Consider the following 16,059-nt stretch of genomic DNA (forward strand, 5'->3'; position numbering starts at 1 on the left):
AAGCTGTTTATCAAATGAATTATATATAAAACACGGAATTCCACAAGGATCTATTCTAGGGCCATTGCTCTTCCTTTTATATATTAATGATTTTGAAAAAAGCATATCTTCGGCAGATGTTACCCTTTTCGCTGACGATACCACTCTGCTAGTGAGTGGAAAAAATGAAAAATTATTGGAACAGAATGCTAGGCAAACACTAAATGAAGTATCTCTTTGGATGAAGAACAATAATCTTTTTGTTAATGTTGAAAAATCCATTGCTATAAATTTTCATAACAAGTGCAGTAAACCAATATACCCTAACCTATATCTGAACCAAAATAAAATTAACTATACAACACACTGTTCGTTTTTAGGTCTTACTATAGATCATAACCTGACATGGGAATTTCATATAGAGTCATTTATTAATAAATTAAATAGAATATGTTATGCACTAAGGATTATTAGAAAGAAGGTAAATTTAAAATTAGCTAAAACCTTGTACCATTCGTGTTTTAATTCTATCTTGCAATATGGTATCATGTTCTGGGGAAATTCAAGTCAGAGATTTAATGTTTTCAAAATTCAGAAGAAAGCCATAAGAATAATTTGTGATAAGAAGCCGAATTTTTCTTGTAGACATTTGTTTAAGGAGGTCAATATACTTCCTCTGGATAGTTTATATTTGTATCGTCTCTTTTTGTATTTGAAAGAACACTCATCGGCATTCGTAACAAACAAGGATGTACATAATCATAATACGCGAAATAAGAATGATTTTCATTTGTGTAATCACCGGTCAGCAATATATCAAAAAAGTGTAAGTTATGGTGGTGTTAAGTTGTACATGTTGCCTATTGATATAAAGTATGAAGAAAATATGAAAAGGTTCAGACAAAAGTTAAAATTATTTCTATTAGAAAATTCTTGTTATACGATTGAGGAGTACGTAAATGTCATGACAAGGTAATATTACTTTATTTTACTCATGTAATTTTTTTTTGAAATATGACGCATGTTACACTTACCTGAGGATATTCCTCGTACTTGTAAGTTCATACAAAAGAAATAAATACAATACAATACAATATCGAGACCACAAGAGATTTTTTTAATAAGAAGCTCAGTTGGGAAGTAATAACTGAGCCGATGGCTCGAGCCGGCTCGCTTGGGGTGAATCATCGGCTCGAGCCGGCTTGGTTGGGATGAGCCATCTGCTCGTTTCGCCTCATCTGGACCGAAGGCTCTAGCTGACTCGGTTCGGTGAGCTGTTGGCTCGGCTCACTTCTCGGTTCGAGTTGATAGTGAGTGCGCTGTGAGCCGAGCTGCTCAAGTTGTTGACAATTGTAAACTCGGGACGAACAGTTTTGAAGATATTTGACCAGTGCCCTATAACTTTTAACAATGTTTGGCTCGAGCCCGAATACTCAACCTAAACCCTCAACCCAAATTCACAAGCTCGTGAACAATATCCTTGACTCCTAGAATTAACGACTACCGAGGTTAGCAATCAACTAGTTTTTTAGTATTCAAATACAGACCGCGTATCTTTCATGTTTAATCACAGTGTTGTTATAATTATAATTATAATTATTATTTATTATTATTATTAATAATAATAAAAGTTGTACTAGTAGTAGTACTAGTATCATTGATAACCTATATTATCTATGCAAGATACTTGAAGAGAATACTCGAAACTGCACACCAGATTTGGCTCGACTCGACCCTAACGCTGGTATAAAGGAGAAACCAAGCTCTCTTGAAGCAAAGGAAAAGAATTCTAGGTGTAAATAGAGGAACCGGGCTCTATGTCCCGCCTGCACACTTGATTATAAAGAATTCTCCACATGACCCAGGGATTCCAAATATTGTGTGAATACATATGGGGCAAAAGTAAGCTGCATTAAACGGTTTCCTCCTCGTAATATGTAATTCCGTGGAATATGGTACTTCTGTGCACAGAAGCAACAAAAGTGGAGAAACAAGGGATGTTGTACACGTTGCTTAAGGATACCAAGAAGTGCGCTGGAACAGTATACTTGATTTATCCGTTAGGTGAATCTTCTCCCAGGAATACTTTTGATGGCGTTTTCCCCTTCCTTCAAGTTGGCAAACCTCAACTTTTCCCTGAGCTATGAAAAACTTCATTGCTATTGTGAATATACCAAAATACTATCCTAGTGTAAATCACTTACATTTTGATTTTGTCATTGCTGGAGAAATTTTCTAAAAGGAAGCTCGTTGAAAGTACATTTTAAAAAAAGGATAGTCTTTTTTCGACATTCTAATGTACAGATGGTGATCAGAAAAATGGAAACACCTGTAGTTGGCAACACGTCAGATGTATGGGTTGGCAGTGGTGTCGTGGCGCCCGCAGCGGCGGACCGCTGGTGGTGGTGGTGTGTTAGGTCGGTCTCCATACTACGTCAGGCGCAGTGGAACAGCAGTGTCCAGTGGCTGCAGCAGACGGAGGTAGTGTAAAATGTGAGACCTCTCAGATTTTCAAAGAGGGCAAATTATTGGTGCGCGGTTATGTGGAGTGAGTGTGACGGCAGTGGCTACTGTGTTAGGTGTGTCGGGTGGGACAGTGTCGAAGGTGATGACGGCCTACACAACACACGGGAAAACCACATCGGGTAGGGATGGTATCGAGACGAGACGAGACGAGACTTTGTACAGTCTCGGTCTCGTCTCGGTAGATAAGTAGCGGTCTCGATCTCGTCTCGAGTCAAAAATCGCCGTCTCGGTCTCGTCTCGGTCAGCAGATGCTTGTCTCGATCTCGGTCTTGGTCTCGAAGGCCAAGTCTCGGTCTCGTCTCGAAAGTCTCGAAATAAATAGTGTGAAATTAAAATTGTGAAAGTATTATTATCGTACAGTCTGTCGTTTTCGCTTCTTATTTTTTGCCTTCATTCTTGATTTAGAATTATGGTATGATGTACCTCTTCGTAGCTAATTTGCTATCACCATGCTTGTGTTCCAGGTTCAATCATCAGTATGGGTATAATATACCTGGGATAAAACCCTAATAGTAACCCATATTTCACTTTCAGTAATAGACTTTGTCTCATATAGCCTCAGTACTGCCTATACAATTAAAACCTATTAAATTAGCTCCAGTACTATACAGTAGTTTATTTCCTTCCTTTGAAACAGAGTTGTTCAATACCTCCTAACGGATAACGCAACACATAGCAACACGAATGTATTTAATCGTACCGAAATTGAAAGTTTACAATTTCTCAGTTACTATCCAATACATTCTGCTTTGACTGTCATTTTAAAAACAGAATATAACGGTCATTATCTTAACAAATAGAGTAAATTATTACTACAATATATTTTGTTTCAAATTGATCAAATGCTTTATTACCGTTTCACATCTCAGTGTTTAATTGACACTTTAAAACAGGCACTTCCTTAACCTTGTGGTGGAAGCTACGACACTCATCTTTGCTGTCTGTGGTCTCTGGTTGGATCACCAAACAAGTTAGATTCAAAGTCCCATGCTTCGTATAGTATGCGTCTCACTTTAAGTACATTCTGTTTCTTATACAAGTTCATAATGTCGTAATGTATTACATAAGCATATATTCAGTGTCGTAACATAGATTAAGCTTATTCCTGAGCTCTCAGCGCTGCATGTTATCTTCATTAGAGAAAACTAATCATGCGTTCATTACGCTGAAATTTTATATTGATTGAAAATTACTTGCGAAACATGGACACACATATTATATAAGTATATAGGTAATTCGAGCTATCTGTATCTATTTTCTCTGTCCCGGCAAAAGAATTGATTCTTAACTTTCTAGTTTTCTTTTCTATTAATTTTCGTAGTTTTGCTGCAATATGAAGGATCAACAATATTTTTTTTTTCGCTGTACGAATTTCGTTAAATTTTGGATCCGTTTTTACCCTACCTTACCTAGTAAAAGTTATATATATATATATATGAATTTTAAATTTTACAGGTAGACTATGCTAAGTCACTTTTTGGTCGAAATTGAGTTAACTATATATATATATATATATATATATATATATATATATATATATATATATATATATATATATATATATATATATATATATATTAATATACTATGTTCTTTCCAGTGGTGTAATAATGTAAGCCTAAAAGCAACCTATTACTTTGTAACTGCTTACTATAGTTTGAAAACAGTACTATAGGTCTTAGTTAAGGAACCGGATTTTCGCTTCTGTAAAATTGCGAAATTGTGACTTGGTTTAGTTTACCTCTGAGGTCCAGATATAATAAAGTCATAGCCATAATCATAATCAACCATTATCAATCCACTGCTGGATGAAGGTCTTTCCAAGTCTTCTCCACAACTATCTATCTTGACCAATTCTTTTTAAGGTCACTCCCCAGTTGCTCTTGATTTCGTCAAACTTTCTTGTATAAGGACATTTCCTAGGCTGTTTCTATCTCGTGGTATCCTGTCTAGAATTGTTTTTGTCCATCGATCATAATTTCTTGCAATATGTCCAGCACATTTTCCAGCCCATGCTAAAAATAATTTTATTAGTACCAGTCATTAATTGCCAAATAATTCTTTCTATTTTATACATTTGGCCTACAAATAGTTCAAATCCGCTACTCTTGGAGCACAGAAACGCTAGTTTTTGATCTTTGTGTTGAATCTGACAACACTGACTCAATGATTTAAATCAACACAATATGAGGTCCTCCATTTGGTCTAGCGGCTAGCACGCTTGACTTCGTTTCGCGTGGTCCCGAATTCGATTTCCGGTGGGGGTACAGTTGAACGACCGAAGTGGTTCGGATTCCATTATAATCATTAGCTCCACGTCTGCTTTAGACGCTCTAGCATAATCGTGGGACGTTAAACTAAAACAAACCAAACCAAAAATCAACACAGTGTGTATTACTAACTGTAAGTCCTTAAATAATTTGCATATAGCTATATGGTATGGATCGAGTTTGAGGTGGTCGGTAGTCAAACAAAAAAACAAGTGAAATGTAAGTAGGGTGTAATTAGAACTTTTAATTAAGTATGGTTTTGTGTATATCAGGCCTAAGGCTAAGGGGAACAACTAGTGTTATTAAAAAGTTATCAGTTACATTTAATTTCAGTTACAATTTGCATTTACATGGATTGCTGGAACCAAAACTTTGACATTAACATTAACATTATAAAGACTGTGAAAAACATCGTCTTTTGAAAACATTCTTGTACCATAAAACAAATTACGTGTAATTTAAAAATATTTTGCAGTTTAGCTACGTTATTTTCACTGTATTTAGAATAATATCTAGCATTTATTTAAGATGGCAACACTGATTAAAATAATGGAACTGCGACTTGTAATTAAAACCACCAGAAACTATTGTTGTAATGTTATAGAAGCAAACTAAAGCAAAAATCATTATAAAAATTTAACATAAATACGATATTTTAAGCAGTATATCAATCACTATCTAAGTGTTTGGTATCTCTGAAACGGTTTGAAATAACAATTGTTGTAAATGACATTATGATCACTTAAGTCTTTTGGAAGAATCTACATGGTGAGACGTGATATGTCAGCACGTTTGCGAAGTAAAGTCTTTAGAAAAAGTTATTTTTTTCATTTGTTATAACTTTTTTGTTCCTTCATTCATTCGAAATGCGTTATGCCATGATCATAGTATTTGATGCTAAGATACAAATAATGAGCATTGCATCATTCCATTTGAGTTATTAGTCATCTCCAAAATGTTGATGTTAGTGATACTGTATTGTCCTTTGTTACACTGAATAATGTATGTGGTATTGTGGTTTTATTTAATATCTAAATTAGAAATAGGTAATACTTTACATAATGCAATTTGAGAAAATAAAACTTTATTTTGCATTAGCAACACTGCTTCTTTATCTAGTGGTATTGTATATATATATATATATATATATATATATATATATATAGAGAGAGAGAGAGAGAGAGAGAGAGAGAGAGAGAGAGGAGATTATGTACAACAGCAGTGGATTTTGTTTCGGGAGAGGCTTGAGGAACGGGTAAGAAACCTTTGTGTTGTATGTGTAATTCGAAAAAATGATCATAAATATATTTCGGGAGGGGCTTGAGCCCCATACCTACCCCCTAAATACGCCACTGTACATCAGTCAACCGTTCCCATATTAGCTCACACAGCAACGAAACCAATTTTGAGTAAAGGTAGAATAACTATCAATATTCCAGACGAGACCAAGACTTTCGAGACTTACCAAGGTCTCGTCTCGATTTATAGAGGTCTGTCTCGATCTCGGTCTCGTCTCGGTATGTAAAAGTCCGTCTCGGTCTCGTCTCGGTATATAAAAGTCCGTCTCGGTCTCGGTACCATCCCTAACATCGGGGAAGCGGTACAGTAGGCGGAAGAAAATCATGAGTGACAGGTCACGCCGGGTATTAATACGCATTGTCACGCAGAACCGTCGTGCCACTGCGGAGCAAGTGACTGAGGAACTCAATCATCATCTCCCCCACCCTGTTTCGACAATCACAGTCCGCCGCGAATTACATGACATAAACTTACGGGGTCGTGTTGCACGGGCCAAACCGCTCATCAGGGACCATAACGCTTTCGCACGCCGCAAATGGTGCCGCGACCATGCAACTTGGACCGTTGAGGACTGGAAACGTGTGATATGGTCGGATAAGTCATCCTTCACCCTATTCCCAACCACGGGCCGTGTTTATGTGTGGAGAACGCCCAAAGAAGCTTATGATCTGCAGTGTCTCCGCCCAACTGTGAAACATGGCAGAGGCTCGGTGATGCTGTGGGCTGCCATATCATGGTTTTCATTGGGTCCTGTGGTCACACTTAGCGGACGAATCACTGCCAACAATTATGTCGCAATTTTAGGAGACCACTTGCATCCTATGGTCCGGATGTTGTTCCCGGACAATGACGCCATCTTCCAGGATGATAATGCACCCATTCACTCAGCTGGCGTTGTTGCAGTGTGGTTTGAGGAACATCGGGATGAAGTTCAACACCTCCGCTGGCCCGCCCAATCCCCAGACCTCAACATAATTGAACATCTGTGGTCCGTCTTGGAAACACGACTCCAGCGATGATTTCCCCTTCATCCTCTCTCACAGAACTGACTGATGCCCTGCACGAGGAATGGTGTAAAATTCCACTTGCTACCATTCACGACCTCTATGCCTCCATCCCACGTCGCATCAAGGCTGTTCTGAAGGCGAAAGGTGGCCCGACACCATATTAATCTGGTAAGTTGCAATTTCGTTCAGGTGTTTCCATTTTTCTGATCACCATTTGTACCTTAGAGCTGTATGGAATACCTACACGGAGGAATACCTACGGAACTATCGTCCCTTGTGTGCCAATTGCGAGTGGCTTGCAGAAGGCTGTCTTGCAGTTTTATTGTGGAATGGCATCAATTAGCATGGCTGAGTTGTAATAAGCATCTACACAACTTGTGAGTGATATACATAGTCAGATGCTCTACTGTTACACGTGTAATTGCTGTATAACAGAATGGGAAGTGTTGCGTTCAACGGTAGAGGGTTGTGTCCAGGTATTTAAGGTCTTGTAAAAGTGTAGACGTTGGTGTTTAAGTAAAATTGATTGTGTTAATCTGTACACGCCTGCGCAATGGAAGATTACCCTGTCCACGAGCTGGCAGACATGCAACTCATTTGTGGAGTAGCAAGGGGCAATAGCCCAGAGGCGAGGCGTTTATATCGTGACCGTCGCCCTCAAAAGAGAGTAACTTTCCTTGTATTTTTTTCACGCCTCCATATTCGACTTCGAGAGAGGGGTCCCTTCAGTTTCCCGTACGTGAAATCGGAGGAAATAGCCCCATATGGACAGCTGAACTTGAAGACAGCGTACGTCGAATGATCAGAGACCGTCTTGAAACTATCATGTGTATGGCGTAAAAATCCACATGCAACTCTAGTAAACGATCAGCAGCAGAAATTTAGTGTGGTATGGTGGATAATTTTGTGGTAGGATCTTATTTATTACCGGCCTGCCTGTGTGGGAGTACGTATCTTTTATTTTTACGTAATTTTCTCCCAAAATTGATAGAACACGTGCCCTTGAACATAAGACAGCAGATGTGATTTCAGTATGACAGAGCACCTACACATTTTGACAGGAATATGCAGACTTATCTAAATGAAACATTCCCAGATCGTTTGATTGGGAGAGAAAAACCTGTGTTATGACAACCTCGTTCATTCTACCTCACGCTGCTTGATTTTTTATTTCGGGGATACGTATGAAACTCCGGCCACGACAGTCGAAGAACTTGTAGCTCGATTTAATATAGCTGCGGCAATCATCTACGAAATTTCAGATGTGCTTGACCACACGCGGAAAAATTTGCTTCGCCGATGTCATCTTTGCAATGCGGTCAACGGTCGACAATATCAGACTGTGAACTGTTATTCTTCATAGCTGTCTCGTGTACACATACTGCATTGCACAAATACTGTACAAGGTACCTCTGAGTATTTCACAGTTATCCTACCTTGTACGAAACAGAATAAATCGATAATTTGAAATTGTATTTCTTTCTTTCCTTGTGCAACACGCGCAACACCTTGAGTATCGTCGAATTTCATTCCTTCTGTACTCGTAGTTATTATCTTCCACGGATTTACGCATTACGGGGAGGAAATCTTTTAATGCAGCTTACTTTGGCTCAAATTATATTCACATAATTTGTGGGAATCACTGTTGTTATGTGAAGAATCCCTTATACTCTAGTTCATCATACATGATCTTTTGCCCCTGACTCTTATGCACAGTCGTTATAAACCTACTCTGGATCAAAGTTATTTTTTCCATTTTACACACTCTTAAGTTGAACAGGAAGCCGTTCATTGATCATCCGTTACCATTAGCATAGAAGTTATAATTGTGATAAGCTAAAGACTTCGTTTCATTTAAATTCTTCTTCCGAGTCCAGGAATCACCTCCAGACGTTCATTACATTAATTAAGTTACACCCTATATATATAATGATAAAAAATAATACCGATATTAGTGTCGATGAAATAGTATTTGGAGTCACTCAGACGAACAGTAACACTTCCGATGCAGTTTAAATCCATATTCAGATACCATTGCCCTTTATGCTCAAAGTGAAATTATTCTCCCCGTGCGAATAACGGGTATTCTGTTAATAATTTATTATTAAACATCACACCATAAAATACAAAGTGTATCACGTAATGTACACGTTATACTGTTACTTGCTTAATGTATAAATGGAGGATGAAGGACTATTATTAGATCAAAAGATCCAATATATTTCAGACAAAAAATTTATTGTGGGCTTTATGTCTGGAGAACAACATATAGTGTAACCAAACCTAAACTATGACTGAACTCACAAGGAAGGGTCACGCAGTGGCTCCGCTGAGATCCGAACGAGACAATTGTGTTTGCATTTGAAATGTTATAACTAGATGAATCCCAAAGTTATGCGTGCCACCGGGAGGAATATCGTGAGTTACAACATATTTTGTAATGTAAGAACTACAAAAAAATTACATGGCAGAATAGTTTGAACCGAGTCATTTGTTCGGAAACGGTTGGGTAAGTGGAAAACTCGGCCAACACGTATCCCATCATTTTCAACGACAAACTTTTTGGGGTAAAAAACTTTGTCCCAGGGTCCCCCGCAGGGTCCCAGACGGGGTCCAACTCAAAATTTTCAAATGGCAAGGGGGGGTTAAGTGGCACATCATTTGAAAGCTGTTGTAAAATGAAAGAAAATGCAGCAAGTCTCGACTCTCTACAACAATTCTGTGCAAAATGGCGACGGGTCAAAATGTAAACAAAAAGTTAATTGAAAAGTCCATGGTCACCCCTATAAATCGGAAATGGTGAGACAAATGTGAAAACAGAAAAGGATGTGTGGTATTATTTTCAAAGTATAACGATTTAAGTGAAAACGTCTTGTCCCAGGGTCCCCACATGGTCCCAGGTGGGGTCCAAGTAAAAAATTTCAAATGGCAAGAGAGGTAGGACATCGTTTGAAAGCTCTTGTTAAGTGAACGAAGATGGAGCACGTCTCGACTTTCTACGACAACCCTGTCCAAAATTGCGGTGGGTCAAAATGTAAACAAATTGGAAAACAATCCAAGATGGCCGCTTAAAACCTATATCGAAAGGATAAGCATACCAAACTGCTGAAGCTAGGAAAACAAATTTGGCATTAATGTTGATTAGTAAGTGACTAAAATATGCAAAATGTTCAAAAACGCGACATCTTGAGTTCAAAATGCCGCACTATGTATCGAACGCATATCCAGCTCACACCACTGGTGTTGGAGAAGTGAACGTTTATGGTTAATAGTCCACAAAATATCAAAGAGTATAATCTGTAATCCAATATGGCTGCCAGCGTGAAAAATGAGTTTGTATATAAACATGTTATTTCTTGGAATACTGTGACCAAGCCAACAAAGTTTGACGCAGTTCGATTTACTGAAATGACTTACATATGTTTGGTACTACTTGCCAATCTTGCACATGATTTTTTGTTTTTAATTTGGTATTGTTTGAAGTATTGAGATCAAACCAACGAATGACATACAAATGTAACAATCACGAATACGTTACAATAGAGCCCCCAACCTACTGGTGCAGCAAGTTCTTTCTGTATGAACTACGTATGACAAAATTAGAAAAATACCCGAAGGTATTCACCTTTTTTTTTTTTTTTTTTTTTTTTTTTTTTTACTATGAGTAGGAAGTCATAGTTGTGTGTTCATCGCATATTCGTTATATTCAAGTAAATAATGCCGAGAGAACCGTGACGAACGTGCATTAAGAAGAAACCATATATATATGTTGTTACCGAATGAAACAATAGTTGAAGTGAATCGAATTTCAATTGTTGTTTAGTCTTCCTAGTATTTCTAAATACATAATAGAGAAAAATAGAGATTTAGATTTGTACTGTTATGAATGACAGGTTTTAAGCACCTTGGATTCAAGGTGGCCATATTTTTCAATTAAGCTTTTATTTACATTTTGACCCGCCACAATTTTGGACAGGGTTGTCGTAGAAAGTCAAGACTTGCTCCATCTACTTTCATTTAACAAGATCTTGCAAACGATGAGCTTCTTAACCTCTCTTGCCATTTGAAACTTTTTAGTTTGACCCGACCTGGGACCCTGTGGGTACCCTGGGCCAAGATGTTTTCACTTAAATTGTTGTACTTTGAACATAATGCCAGACTCCCTTCCTATTTTCAAGTCTCACCATTTCCGATTTATAGGGGTGACCATGGACTTTTCAATTAACTTTTTGTTTACATTTTGACCCTCCGTCATTTTGCACAGGGTTGTTGTAGAGAGTCGAGACTTGCTGCATTTTCTTTCATTTTACAACAGCTTTCAAATGATGTGCCACTTAACCCCCTTGCCATTTGAAAATTTTGAGTTGGACCCCGTTTGGGACCCTGCGGGGGACCCTGGGACAAAGTTTTTTACCCCAAAAAGTTTGTCGTTGAAAATGATGGGATACGTGTTGGCCGAGTTTTCCACTTACCCAACCGTTTCCGAACAAATGACTCGGTTCAAACTATTCTGCCATGTAATTTTTTTGTAGTTCTTACATTACAAAATATGTTGTAACTCGCGATATTCCTCCCGGTGGCACGTATAACTTTGGGATTCATCTAGTTATAACATTTCAAATGCAAACACAATTGTCTCGTTCGGATCTCAGCGGAGCCACTGCGTGACCCTTCCTTGTCAGTATGATGTGCTTAGTGCCTGAAAAATACGAAAACTCGATTTAGGGGCCATTCAAAAATTCTGTTGCCCTTGATCCAAAAAATCTAATATATTTCATTCAATAAAAAATAAATCTTGTACGTCTTATATCTGAAGAACTACATATAGTGTAGCCAAACCAAAACTATCACTTAACTCAGCATGATGTGCTTATTCCGAAAGAAATACGAAACCTTGATTTAGGGACCGTCCAAACGTTTGTAGCCCCTGATCCAAAAAGTCCAATATATTTCATTCAATCAATAATTTTATTGTATGTCTTATATATGGAGAACTACATATGCTGTAACCCAACCCAAGATATCACTTAACTCAGTGTGATATGCTTCTTGCGTAAAAAATATGAAAAGTCGATTTAGGGACCGTCCAAAAATTTTGTGTCCCTTTATTAAAAAAATCCAAAATATTTCATTAATCGAAATTTTTCTTGTACTCCTTATACCTGGAGAACTACATATCTGGAGAAACCTCGATTTAGAGACCGTTCGAATATTTTATGGTAACATCCAAAAATTAATATTAGCCAAGATCATAATATTTTGATCCATTTTTTAGATCATTCCTAAAATTCTTGTTTTTATCCAATCTTTCTTTTAAACAGTATCACTCTCTTTGTTCTCAATTTGAAATGTATCAAGCAATTATAAAGCATTGCTTATTATCCAATTTGTATTCGGTGTAGAGCTTCAATTTTCTCAAAGTTTCAAATAAGATAATGAAATATGATTTACTATCGGAATTCGTGTCAGGTATTATTATTACTTTTATTGGTGTTTTCCTTTCTTTCAATTGTTAAAACAAGAAACTTCCTTGCACTGTCATAAAATATGTGCTCTTTTCCAATAGCATAATAAGTGCTCATATAATTTTAAACTTTGAAATTAAGAATTGAATCAGTACAAGAAGTACAATTTGGATAACGAATGATTTATAATTGATGTTTAGTGGCATACTGAAGGAAAGGGATTAAGGACTTTGAAACCCCCCTTGAGCAAGGTATTATGCAAAATTAAGCACGTTTATCATATTAGCACGTTTATATATATATAAACACTTGATATTATATAAACTTGTGTTCCTAAAGCCCCTGAGTAGTAGAAAATGGATCGATCTGGAACATATGAGGCCAACATAGAACATAAGAGAACAACTCACAAGCCCCTGGGAAAATGACCACCGTGCACCGTGAGCCCACGGTCTTTTACGACCTCCATTTTAGGGGTGAATTTATTCCATTTTATGACCACTTTTTAGGGGGTGTATTCGTTCTCTTTTACGAGCCCATTTTTAGGGGTGAACTCGTTCCCTTTTATGAGCATATTTTCCAACCCCTACGAACACATAACAGAACAAGGGTATACTCGTTCTCTTTCATGAGCACTTTTTCAACATAGCAGACAATGAACATAGCAAAGGGGTACGAACACATAACATAACAAGGGTGTACTCGTTTTCAACCCCTATTTTAACATAGGAGATAACACATAAGATTACGAACACATAGAAGAGAAGATAACACATAACACTACGTAACACACAGCAGAACAGATAACACATAAGAGAACATAACATAACAAGGGTGTACTCGTTTTCAACCCCTATTTTAACATAGGAGATAACACATAAGATTACGAACACATAGAAAAGAAGATAACACATAACACTACGTAACATACAGCAGAGGAGATAACACATAAGAGTACATAACATAACAAGGGTGTACTCGTTTTCAACCCCAATTTTAACATAGGAGATAACACATAAGATTACGAACACATAGAAAAGAAGATAACACATAACACTACGTAACATACAGCAGAGGAGATAACACATAAGAGTACGTAACATAACAAGGGTGTATTCATTCCCTTTTATGAGCATATTTTTCAACCCCTATTTTAACATAGCAGAAATTACATTGAGACTATGAACACACAGCAGAACAGATAATACATAGCACAGCTAATAAAAGAACATGGCGTATTTTCCAACCCCTATTTTAACATAACAGAAATTACGAACACACAGCAGAGCATAAGAGTACGTAACACACAAGGGTGTATTCATTCTCTTTTATGAGCATATTTTCCAACCCCTATTTCAACATGACAGAGACTATGAAACATGGCGGACATAGCACAGGGAGTGTATTCATTTTCTCCACCCCTAATTGAACATAGCAGAAATTACACTGAGAGTACGTAACACACAAAAACCTCCATTTTAGGGGTGGACTCGTTCTCTTTTATAATTACTTTTCCAACCCCTATTTTACCATAGCAGAAATTACATAAATTTTTTTTTCAACCCCTATTTTAAGACAATGAATACCTATGTAACATAGCGATTGGATACGCTCTTTGAACCGATTTGGATGGAACTCGGCATATGGGGGTTTTCGAGCATGCTGAGTACGAATATCATACTTATTTTTACCTGGGTCCTATAGTTTATGTGGCATACGCCCTTTTTATGACAATTTTAACCGATTTGGGTGAAACTCGGTATATGAGGATTTTCGGACATGCTGATTACAAATATCATACTTATTTTTATCTGGGTCTTATAGTTTATGTGGTATACGCCCTTTCTATGACAACTTTAACCGATTTGGATGAAACTCGGTATATGAGGGTTTTCGGACATGCTGATTACAAATATCATACTTATTTTTATCTGGGTCTGATAGTTTATGTGGGATACGCCCTTTGTATGACACTTAAAACCTAATAACTCGAAAACGGAGCCAAATATCGAAGTGGTGTTTCCACATTTAGCAATAGGTCATCAGGTACTACAAGTTCCAAAATTAGTGGTCATCGAGGTCAAAGGTCAAAATACTTAAAACCCAATCACTTGTAAACTGCGCCACATATTGAGGTGGTGTTTCCACATTTAGCAATTGGTCATCAACTACTACAAGTTCCAAAATAATGACCATCGAGGTCAAAGGTCAAAATACTTAAAACCTAATAACATGAAAACTGAGCCACATATTGAGGTGCTGTTTCCAAATCTAGTAACTGGTCATCAACTACTACAAGTTCCAAAATAATGATTATCGAGGTCAAAGGTCAAAATACTTAAAACCTAACAGCTCGAAAATGGATCCACATACTGAGGTGCTGTTTCCACATTTAGTAATCGACCACCAACTGCTACAAGTTCCAAAACAGTGACCATCGAGGTCAAAGGTTAACATACTTAAAACCTAATAACACGAAAACTGAGCCACATATTGAGGTGCTGTTTCCAAATCTAGTAACTGGTCATCAAATACTACAAGTTCCAAAATAATGATCGTCGGGGTTAAAGGTCAAAATACTTAAAACCTAATAACTCGACAACTGAGCCACATATTGAAGTGCTGTTTCCAAATCTAGTAATTGCTCATCAGGTACTACAAGTTCCAAAATAATGACCATCGAGGTCAAAGGTCAATCTCATAAATGAAACCACATATTTAGATAACGTTTCCTCATTTAGTAAATTTGTGTGATCTATTCAATTTTGTACAGAGCAGAAAAAGCAGTGAAGAAGGAATAAATTTGAGTGGCTTATTTACTTTTGTATTAACAAGAAAGAAAGCAAAGATATGCCATATTAACTAGCTGAGAATTATATGTCATCTTGTATTATTTAAGCAAAACGAAAGGCTAAATTTGAGAAAGCGAACATGGGCCATTTTACTCAAATTTGGATGGAGTATTTATCTTTGTATGAACTAGAAAAAAAATTGAAGAAGATTCAATATTTCTATACAATTTTGTACTACCCAAATAAACGAAATTTTATTTTTGTACCAATCACAAGAAAATCAAAGAAGGGTCATTTTATACCTTTTGTGCTATTCAAATAATAGAGGGAACAAATTTCAGTGGTCTATTTTATTTTTTGAACCAATCAGAAGAAAAGCAAACATATGCCATTTTAACTATTTAAACAAACGAAAAGATAAATTTGAATGACCTATTCAATTTTGTACCAACGAGAAATGCCATTTTATACCATTTTGTACTACTCCAATAAACGAAGGAATACCAACCAGAAAAAAAAGAAGTGAAGATTAGGTGGATTATTTTCTTTTGTACCAACTAGAAAAGAGAAGAAGAGCAACTTTAACTAGCTCATTATGTACTGTTTACACAAACAAAAATTGACCATTATGTAACTTTTGAACTGCTGAAATGTTCTATTTTTGTATCAATCAGAAAAACCCGAAGAAGTTCATAATTTCGACGTTCTACTTTTTATACCA

Source organism: Thermobia domestica, chromosome 16 (assembly GCF_964235325.1).
Source record: "Thermobia domestica chromosome 16, izTheDome1.hap1.1, whole genome shotgun sequence".
NCBI classification, from domain to species: domain Eukaryota; kingdom Metazoa; phylum Arthropoda; class Insecta; order Zygentoma; family Lepismatidae; genus Thermobia; species Thermobia domestica.